The 9,301-nt window shown below is 48.9% G+C and overlaps 1 protein-coding gene and 1 long non-coding RNA gene across 5 annotated transcripts in view; one reads left to right on the forward strand and one right to left on the reverse strand.

Moving 5' to 3' along the window:
* Nucleotides 1-3,182, reverse strand: part of RASSF4 (Ras association domain family member 4) — a 34,516-nt gene extending 31,334 nt beyond the window's left edge. For 2 of the 4 annotated variants that reach the window (XM_070236277.1, XM_014733447.3), the window contains exon 1: nt 2,982-3,182. The gene's annotated coding sequence lies outside the window, so the exon portion shown is untranslated. The remainder of the gene's footprint in view (nt 1-2,981) is intronic. The other 2 variants (XM_014733448.3, XM_014733446.3) reach the window with 1 other exon arrangement.
* A 40-nt stretch (nt 3,183-3,222) lies between these two features.
* Nucleotides 3,223-4,944, forward strand: LOC138923677 (uncharacterized). The gene is made up of 2 exons (XR_011437670.1): nt 3,223-3,364; nt 4,282-4,944. It is a non-coding gene; the product is annotated as an uncharacterized lncRNA (long non-coding RNA).
* The last annotated feature ends 4,357 nt before the right edge of the window (nt 4,945-9,301 follow it).

Consider the following 9,301-nt stretch of genomic DNA (forward strand, 5'->3'; position numbering starts at 1 on the left):
AAAAGCCATTTCCAATCCTCCTGCTCCCACTTATTACACACACACTCCCTGCCCTGTGGAACCGTCCCTCCCAAATCAGGCTCAGCTCTTGCCTAGGAAAGAGGGGATCTGTGGCCACAGGAATCCTCCTAGCCATGCTTTTTGGGCTAAACAGGTGCTCAGAATGACCACTAGCCAATATCCTGAGGGCCTGGGGCCAGGGGAGTGGCCCAGGGGACAGTCCCTCGAAGTGCTGGGTGCCAGCTGCTGCAAGGCCACACTGGGCAGTCCGTACGGCTGCCCCCAACTGTGCCATCCACTGCCAGGCCTGTGTGCCACATGCAGCTGCTGGGGGTGGTCTCCTGTGACATGCGGTGTGTCTCAGAAGCTTCTGGGTCATGGAGCCCTTTGGAGTTTCTTGAAAGTTAACATTCTCTCCCCAGAAAAATCCATGTGTGCATGAGTGTGTGTGTGTAAATATACACACACACTGAATTTGCACACCACTGCAGGGGCATCAGGAAGGCCCTGTTACGCGCCCCTAAATCCCCAGATTTCAGGTTAAGAATTTCTGCTAAAAGGTGTCGCAGCAAGAGAGGGGAGGCAAAGGAGCAGCACAGACAGAGAAGTCTGGGTGTGAGCTTTGCTGGGGCATCAACTTAGCCTGTGGCTTCAGCATGTCGTGCCATCTCTTAGGCCTCAGTTTAGCCAGGATTGTACTGGCAGCTGGTCTAGTGTCTTCAGGGCTCTTCCCAGCTCTGGGGCTATGGGGCTGTAGGACACGCCGCCCCTAACCCCCAAGGTCAGGCAGGGCAAGGGGAAGGGGTTCCAAATGTCTCCCTCAGCAGTGCATCCTGGGGAAGGACGTCAGACAGCCAGAAAAGGTGACTGAGCAATCTGCAAGTTCCCCTTTAACAAGAGTGAAAATACTGCAGAAGCTTTGGGAAGTGCAGCCACTTCCTATTTGATTTTAACTTACTTTAAAACAATTTCAAAATATTCTCTGTGACAGGATAACCACCCAGCCTTTGCAAGGATCTGGGTTCACAGCTCTGCTCTGTGATTCTTTAGCTGTGTGACTTTAGGCAAGTCCCTTTCCTGCTCTGAACCTCAGGTTCCTCATTAGCTGAATCACTGACTGCTGCGAAGGTGAAGGAGGAGGCACGTAAGATGAGTTTCATATGGGGCTCACCCACAATAAACAGAAGCTCCTCTTATAGGTCATAATGTGAGTCAGGGGCTCCGGAGATGGGAATGTGGGACTCAAAGAGGATGACAGTCCTCCCAGGAGGAGCAGCTGTGAGCAAGGACATATCACTGAGTTTACTCTCAAAACCAGGACCCAGGTCCCCAGAGGCCCAGTCCAGAGTGTGTTCTGATAGACCTCAGAGTCCCCCTTTGAGGCTTTGCATTTACAGGATCTGAACTGCAACATGTCCCAGTTCTGCTCATGTTCCTTATTATGTGTCATTGTCCACCTGACCCTGACCCAGGGGGACCCTGAACCTTCACTCTGTTCTTGACCTCCAGGCCACCCACTGGAGTCTTACGGTGGAAACACGACCCCACCTCCCAGCTTTCACACTGACACTAGAGTAAACTGTGGCCTCAATCTCACTTCACTGTCAAGTCTTGAACCACCAGCACTACACACAGAACTAGGACAAGAACTAATGACAACAGTTAGCAAACACTGGCAACGTGGGCAAACACACCCTATTACAACTTCCAGCCAGCAGTTTCTCATCTAAGTTTAACACGCTCCATGGTCCGTTCCATCTTCTCTCCCTTCTTCTTCCCCTTCTCCTCCTCCCCCTCCCCCATGCCCTCCTCCCTCCCTCCCTCTCCCCAGCACCTCTGTTCTGGTCGGGGCAGCTCAGGAATTACACAGGGGAGTGGGAGGCAGGCAGATCTGCTCCTATCTGTACCTGTTAATTCTACCAATTCCCTTACAGTTCGTTTGTTTAATCATGGCTTCTGGCAACAAATTCTGATTGTGCCCTGGGCAGCTAAACTACAGAAAAGCCAGCGAGGGTCTCTTCTGCCAGGGCAAGTGCATGGCTGTGGAGTCTAACCTGCTTGGGTTCAAACTCCAGAATCCCAGCCCTCATTTGCTGCGAACTTATTTAATTTGTTTGTGAAGTAGGTTACAGACGCTCTCCGTACAGTGTCTTAAGAAAGCACTGGCACTGGCTTGGCACTGATCCTGGTGTGAGAGGAGGCCCTCCCCCCCCACAGGGCCATGCCAGGTTAAGGAAAACACTGAGGCAGCTCTCGGGAGTTGGAAAAGTAGGACTGAAAGTCAGGAGGCTCGGGGAGAGCAGGGTGGGCTCTGCCGCCAGTGGGTGAAATGAATGAGACCTGGCACCATCAGCCCCGGGTTCAAATCCTGACTCCGCCACTGACTCATCTGGGTAAACCCGAGGATTCCACAACTCTTTAACCCTCAGTTTTCTCATCTGAAAATGGAGATTATGAAAGTATCAGGGCTGTGAGAAGTAGGTGGCATACTGTGCTAACGCCCTTAGCACAGGTCTGGGAAGGAGTCAAATCATCTATAAATAGTGTTTGTGAGGCAAATCCCTCTTTCTGCTATAATCTTGGCGTTGGTTTTCACCCATGAAATCTGAGAGTTGTGCCAGAGGCGCTTCAGGACTCTCCCCCCAACTCTAAGTTCAATGCTTCTAGGATATTGGCTAAGAGGAGAGACAAGGTGGTCAGACGTGTATGGAGCCTGCGGCGGCCTCACCTGTCTTGCTCAGGTTTTAGCCCTAAAGGGCCCTCCCCTTGAAGAGGTGCCTGGCACACTGCCCACTGTCAACATTGGGCCCAAGGCCCGGGATGCCCCAGCCTGGCAGAGGGAGGGGACCCCGCGCGCGGCAGCCAAAGGGCACCTAGTGCCCGGGCTCCACCACCTGTGGCTGGGGGTGCTCTGGGGCTCGGGGCGGAGGTCTCGGCGCTCCGTGGACGCCCCCGAACTCTCCTGCCCGTGCATCACTCACCGCCTACACATCTCGCAGTCCAGAAGCCTCTGCCCGTGCTGCGATCTCGCCGGCACCAGAGCGGCCTCCGCAGCGCCTACTGCCCAAGGCCGGGTGGGTTCCCAGCGTGGGGTCCTCCCGTCCCCGCCCCTCGCCCAGCGCCAGCCAATGCACCGCCCCGTCTCTCGCTCTCCGCCTCGCTCCCCCCGCCCCTCCCCCCGCGCCGGCCAATGGTGCCGCTTCGTCCGGCCCGCCCCGCCCCAGGCACGCGGCGCAGGATCTGCTCCAGGCGGTGCCCAAGGGGTGGCGGGGGAAGTTCGGTCCGTCTAGTGCTGGGAGGTGTCCTCGGACCGCCTCGAGGGCGCCCGGAGACGCGCGGAGGCAGCAGTCCCGGCTCCGCAGGGGTAGGGAGGGTGTGGTGCGGGCGGTGGCAGGGACCCTGGGGTAACGGGACCTTTGGGCTTCCAACAAAGGCCGCTGCGTGGGCGCTGCAACTGCTAGCGTGCCCGTGGCGGGGGGGGGGGGGGGGGGGGGGGCGGGGGGGGGAGGTTATCAGTAAAGCCCGGAGCGTTGTTATTTTTGCTCTTTATGTATGTGCTGCCCTGCTGTTTGCTTGGCGTGAACTCTTAGAGCTCCACCACGTTTAAGAAATCGGATCCGATGATAAAGAGGAAAGGATAAACTTTTATCCTAGTCACCTCCTGCCGGACGAGGATTTGCTGGCGCGGAGGCAGAGGGGACAGAAGACCACAGGCCTTTTGGGGAACTCGGAACAGTTCAGTGTTTCTGGGGTGTGAGCATGGCAGGGCGGGGGAGGGGTTAAGGAGGATGTTTGCAATTTTTGTTTTATCTCAGATTCCCAGTCCTGACCTTGAGATGGATCTCCTGTCCTCTGCCCCAACATAAATCATTTTAGTTTCATTCAATGTGTGGTTCCTAATCTTTTTAGCATCACATGGCCATTTTAGAATCTGATATGGACCTTCTAGAAAAGTGCGGGTACCCACATAGGCAAAGAGCAGCTGCGATTTGAGTCTATAGGCTCCTGGCCCCCCGTTGAGAGGGGCTGTGCTAAGCATTCTTGTTACGATTGCTGGATTCTGGGCAAAGAGATTGGGTTGCCGTCTGTTTCCTGCCTGACCTCCCCATATTGCAACCCTTCTGGGCATGTTTCCCCACTTGCAAAAATGAGGGGGTTAAAGGTGACCAATACAGGGATCCTTCAGCTCTATGATGAATAATGAAAAGCAGTGGGATATATTGAGGTATATAAGGAAGCCATTTGGTTTAAAACTAATTTGGCCTGAACTTGTTTTTCCAGAAAGGCCTGACGTGGCATGTTGGCACACATTGTACATCTGCTTTAGACATTTACAATGTTCCAAAGCCAAGAATGGTGCCCTGAAGATAGGGATCTTGCCTACCCCATATGGGCATTTCTTTAAGGATAAGCATGTCTTCCCAGAAGCTAAGGATTAATTACTCATCTGGTTTAACTCATCTCCTGACCACTGACCTGCTGACCAGCAACTTGCTGCAGTCACCTGGTGAACACTGACCTGCTGTGCTACCAAAGTATCTCGTGACTGTAGTACAAGAGATCTTCCTGTCACATGTGATGTATGCTCTTTGTTCCAATGATGAGGATCAAGGCTGCCCCTGCCCCAGGGAGAGAAGCCCAAGGCGTCCTGCCCTACATACTGATCTATATCATCCTCGGGAAGCACAGGACGTCCTGACTTAATCCGATCTGAGTCTTACCTAAAGTTATAGGACCACCCAATAACCAGACCCCACCTGCACTGATACTATTTTAATGACTTTTTTACATAATCTTTCCTTTGTCTTGTAAAAAGATAATTGACATACCTATGCCTTAAATTTAGCCCTACCCTCAACCAGTGTTTGCAGCTCTTACTGCCTGTGGGTCCTGTCCCCTTGCTGCTCCATGCTATTCTCTGAATAAAAGAGCACTACTGCCAAACCTCAAGAGTCCATGAAATCTTTCTTTCGACTCCTCGGCTCACCGAGCCTACATCACCAAGATGGTATAGAACCATGTTGTCCCCCCACTTCTTCAGAGAACTTCCTTTCTTGGTTGAAAAGTTCTCCTGGGCTATACTCCTCAAATTGGTTCATCATAAACTCCCCTCAGTTTTGATTTTTAGATTGATTATGGAGTATTTGTGTCAACATCTACCTGTGCATGAATTCATGGAGAATGGCCTATTGTCTGCCACTGCACGGCATCCCTGTGGTCAGGACCTCTGCTCCTGCACAGCCCAAAAGTCTAGAGATCAAAGCTGAGGCCAATAATTGGCTTCTAAAATTGTTTTTTAAAGCAGTGGGTAACATTCGACATAGCCCACAACCTCTGTGCATTCGTTCATGCCCGATAGGATAAGTAAACATAGCACCAGGTGACATACAATTTCCCTGGGCTCCCCAGCACTTTCGAGTGAGTCATGCTCTCTGATCTAGTTGATGCTGTCTCCAGGGCCAGGACTGGTCTGGAGTGATGATTGGACCTGAGGAAGCAGCCTGATGTATCTTGCACTCCCACTGCATTACATCGGGGGTCCAGTCCAGTCCCCTCAACACTCCTGGGGAGTGGGTGTTGCTCCCTGTATTTTATTGGATCACAAGTGCCCATCTTCAGGGTCCTAGTTCCTTCAGAGAGAAGATCCCCTTTTCCTTCAATATTCGGTGGAGCTGTATTTGACCTCCAGCTCAGTTATGGTGGGTGTTGTGGATACTGTTAGCTGTCAACCCAGCTCTGGAAAAAAGAAAGAGGAAGGAAGGAAGGAAAGAAAGAAAGGAGAGAGGGAGAGAGGGAGTGAGCAACTTGTTTGGAGCGGCAACATGCCAGCCCCTAGTGATGGATCATGGCCGCTTGTATTTTTCATACTGCGCTTACAACCCTGTAGTGGGTCGTGAAACTAAGTTAGTAGATGATGTGACTAGTATTTAAAAAAATAGAAGAGAAAATAGTGTACAGCATACATAGTAAATGTAAGTTGTGTTTTATGAAACTTTCATTTGCATTGTTTATATTTCAGTTATGTATATTAGGCTGCAATATAAAATGTGTTTCTCACCATGGGCCATGGCTAAAAGAGTTTGAAAGCTACCGTCTAAGTCAATTTTGACAATCTTTTTCATGGCTTTTCCAGCTTCCTTTGAAGCTAGAAATGGCCATATGACCCACTTCTGGGCAAAGACACAGGGAAAAGTGTGCTGGGGGAGCAAGGATTTGAAGGAGGGTGAAGACAGCTTTTGCTTTCCTGATAGAAGGAAGAGATACCCCTTTTCTCTGCCTTCCTATCTCAAATATGGATATAATGTGTAATGTCTGGAGCATTGGCAGCTATTTTGAGGTCATGATACAACATGTCTACATGCTAAGGCTGGTAGAGCATAAAGATAAAATGAATCTGGGTCTTTATTAACATCATGGAGCTAATGTACCTTGCTTGCATTGCCTACTCAAGACTTCTTGCCATGGAGAAAAATAAACACATATGTTTTTAAGCCAGAAGTTGGTAAGCCTTTTCTGTAAAGGATCAGATAGTAAGTATTTTAGGCTTTGTGGGCTAAATGGTCTTTGTTGCAACTACTTAACTCTGCCATTGTAGTTTGAAAGCAGCCATAGAGAATATGTAAACCAAAGGGCATGGCTGCAGTCCCGGTAAAACTATTTACAAAAACAGGTGGCAGGCCATGTGTGACTCATGGGCTGTAGCTTGCTAACTCTTTCCCTAGATGATCTTGCCTCCTCTGTTGCCTCTTTAATCTCATCTCCTCGTACTTCCCCTCTTTCTCTTTGCTCTGGTCATACTCTACTTCCCACATACCAGGACCACTCCTGCCTTAGGGTCTTTGTATCTGCTGTTCCCTCCGCCTAGAAGGCTCTTCCTCCAAAATTCTGCAGGACTCACTCCTTCAGCTCCTTCAGGTCTTTTCTCACATATTTCTTTCTTTTTGAGGTCTTCCCTGGCCCCCTATCTAAAATGACCCTCCCTGGCCCACAAGTCCTACTCTCTGGCATGCTATATATTTCACTTCTTATTATGAGCTCCTTTAGGCAGGTAGACTGTGTCTGTTTCCTTAGATATTGATTCTGCCTGGAGTGTCATGGTGTTTAGTCAATATCTGGTATATGATTGATTTTTTTCCCTTTCTGCCAGATTCAGGTAAGAAAACAGATTTGGGGAGGCTCATTCCCCCATTCAAGGGGACAGAGTGAGTAAAGTGGTAGAATCTGGGTTTGAACCCGGTGGCCCTGGGGGCTCGTGTCTGTGCCACCAGGGAGTGAGGGCAGAACAACATCTACCCTATTGGAAGATCAGGCCTCAGGGAAGCTGAGGCCACACAGTAGTTTCTGTAAGACTCCTAACCCTAGGGCATTGCCCCAGTAAAGGAGGCCTCTGGGAGCCCATTCAGGGAACAGGGCATTATCCTGTTCACCGTGGGCCGTCTCACTTTTTATAGCATTCCTGCATCAGAAAGTCTTTAGAAAAGTCATTGTTTTGCGAACAATCCAGACTAACTTGTAAGATCTATACAAAACCAAATGGAAACACTCGTGATCCAACATTTTTAGTCAAGAAAGAGCCACAAAGAATGACTGTATTTGACTTGCACATGGGGAAACTTAAGGGAGCCTGAGTCTGACAAAATGCATGTGACTTCCCGCGTCAGGTGAAGCTGCCGTTGGGCAGGGTGCTCTGCTCGGCTTTGGTTCAAGGCTTCTTGGCACCAGGGCTCTGCTCCAAGAAGGCCGAGAAATTACCTTCTGCCCTCTTTGAGAGGCAGGTCGTGAAAATGCCTGCGGAGGATCACATCTCGTTGAGGAACAGTTTAAATTTCTTTGAGTCTTAAAAAATAAGTTTCTATATTTTAACGTAAATGATATTAATAATTAGGACCATTTTCAAAGCCATTCCTTTACAACGGTAAATGGGAGTTTGAATTAAAATTGCTGGTTAATTGTCTAAAGCCTTTTATGGATGACATTGTATGATTTTTTTTCCCTTCATTTTCTCCAACATATGATTCAGAACAAATGACCTTTTAAAGCAATTTTTCAGAAAGTCTGCGTGATGCCAAATGTATATTCTTTAGAAAACAGTTGGATGATTGCCCTTGATTGAGATCCAGAAGATCCAGTTGGAACTAAGCAGCTTTTCTTTGCCTGCAGTGGGCCCAGTTTTATCACACCCGCCAGCAGGAAGAGGCCTGTGGAGGAGGCTTCTCGAACCATTGGCTTCCGCCGCATCTTGAGTAGTAAGGTCATCCCACTGCATGATCTTAGCATACGGAAGGATTTGCCATCAGTTTTCAGATGATTTCTTAAATAATCTGCAAATCGTCTACCCTTCTTTCCTTTGTGAAATGGTTTTCATTAACTCCATCTGTTAGCATATAAATAGTAACTTCAGGTTAATAGATGGAACTTTTCAACCCATACCAGAGGCAGGCTGGAAATGAGAATTTATTCTCCAAATGGACAAAAATGTCAATGATATGTGCCACATAAGTGCCTTCTCATGAAACACACATACACTTTACATATGATTTTTCTTTTATGGTTATGCTTCGGGAAAGCGTTTGGATCCCACCCTACAGAACTAGTAAATGCCTAGGCACAGGGTTTCCTAGGAGGGGGAGAGCTTGCTTTGCAGGTGATATAGCTAAAAATTGCTCCTGAAACTTCTTTTTGGGGAAAAATAAGTGCTTAGCTCAAGCCCTTTCTCCACTTGGTCTTGAGAAAAGATATGACTGTCCCCAAGTCTACTCCAAAAACCTCTGTGAGAACAATGATGGCTTGACCACCTATAGGCAGAGAGCATAAACAGGTCTGATTTGTTGATGACAAGGGTCTTTCTCTTCCCTCTCTCCTCCCTATCTTCCTGACACTAGAAATAGATAATTTTGGGGGGGGAGGGGTTCACCCATCAGAAGACGAGGGAAGGGACGTCTCTCCACCACCTTAGGCTTTCTCTGTCTTCCAGGTCTCCCCCAGACCTGGCTCCCTCCCCACCCAGCCACACTTCATACATCCTTCCACCTTCTGCTTGGGCTGTGCTCCTGGGTGCTAACAGTGTGGGACTGCCAGAGGTTGACTATTATTAGTGGACATTGTAAAGGCCATGAGTGATAACATCTTAAAGATAAGATGAAAATAATTATGGAAGTGCAAGACACCAGAGCAAACTGTGTTTTCAATATAATTTTAATAATACCAGAAAATGACTTTATGTTGTTCAATATTTTGATTCATTTAACAAATAGCAAGACTGTTTGCTGGACACAGGGAGCTAGGCATGAAACAGTACGAG

This window comes from Equus caballus, chromosome 1, assembly GCF_041296265.1.
Source record: "Equus caballus isolate H_3958 breed thoroughbred chromosome 1, TB-T2T, whole genome shotgun sequence".
Classification (NCBI taxonomy): Eukaryota; Metazoa; Chordata; class Mammalia; order Perissodactyla; family Equidae; genus Equus; species Equus caballus.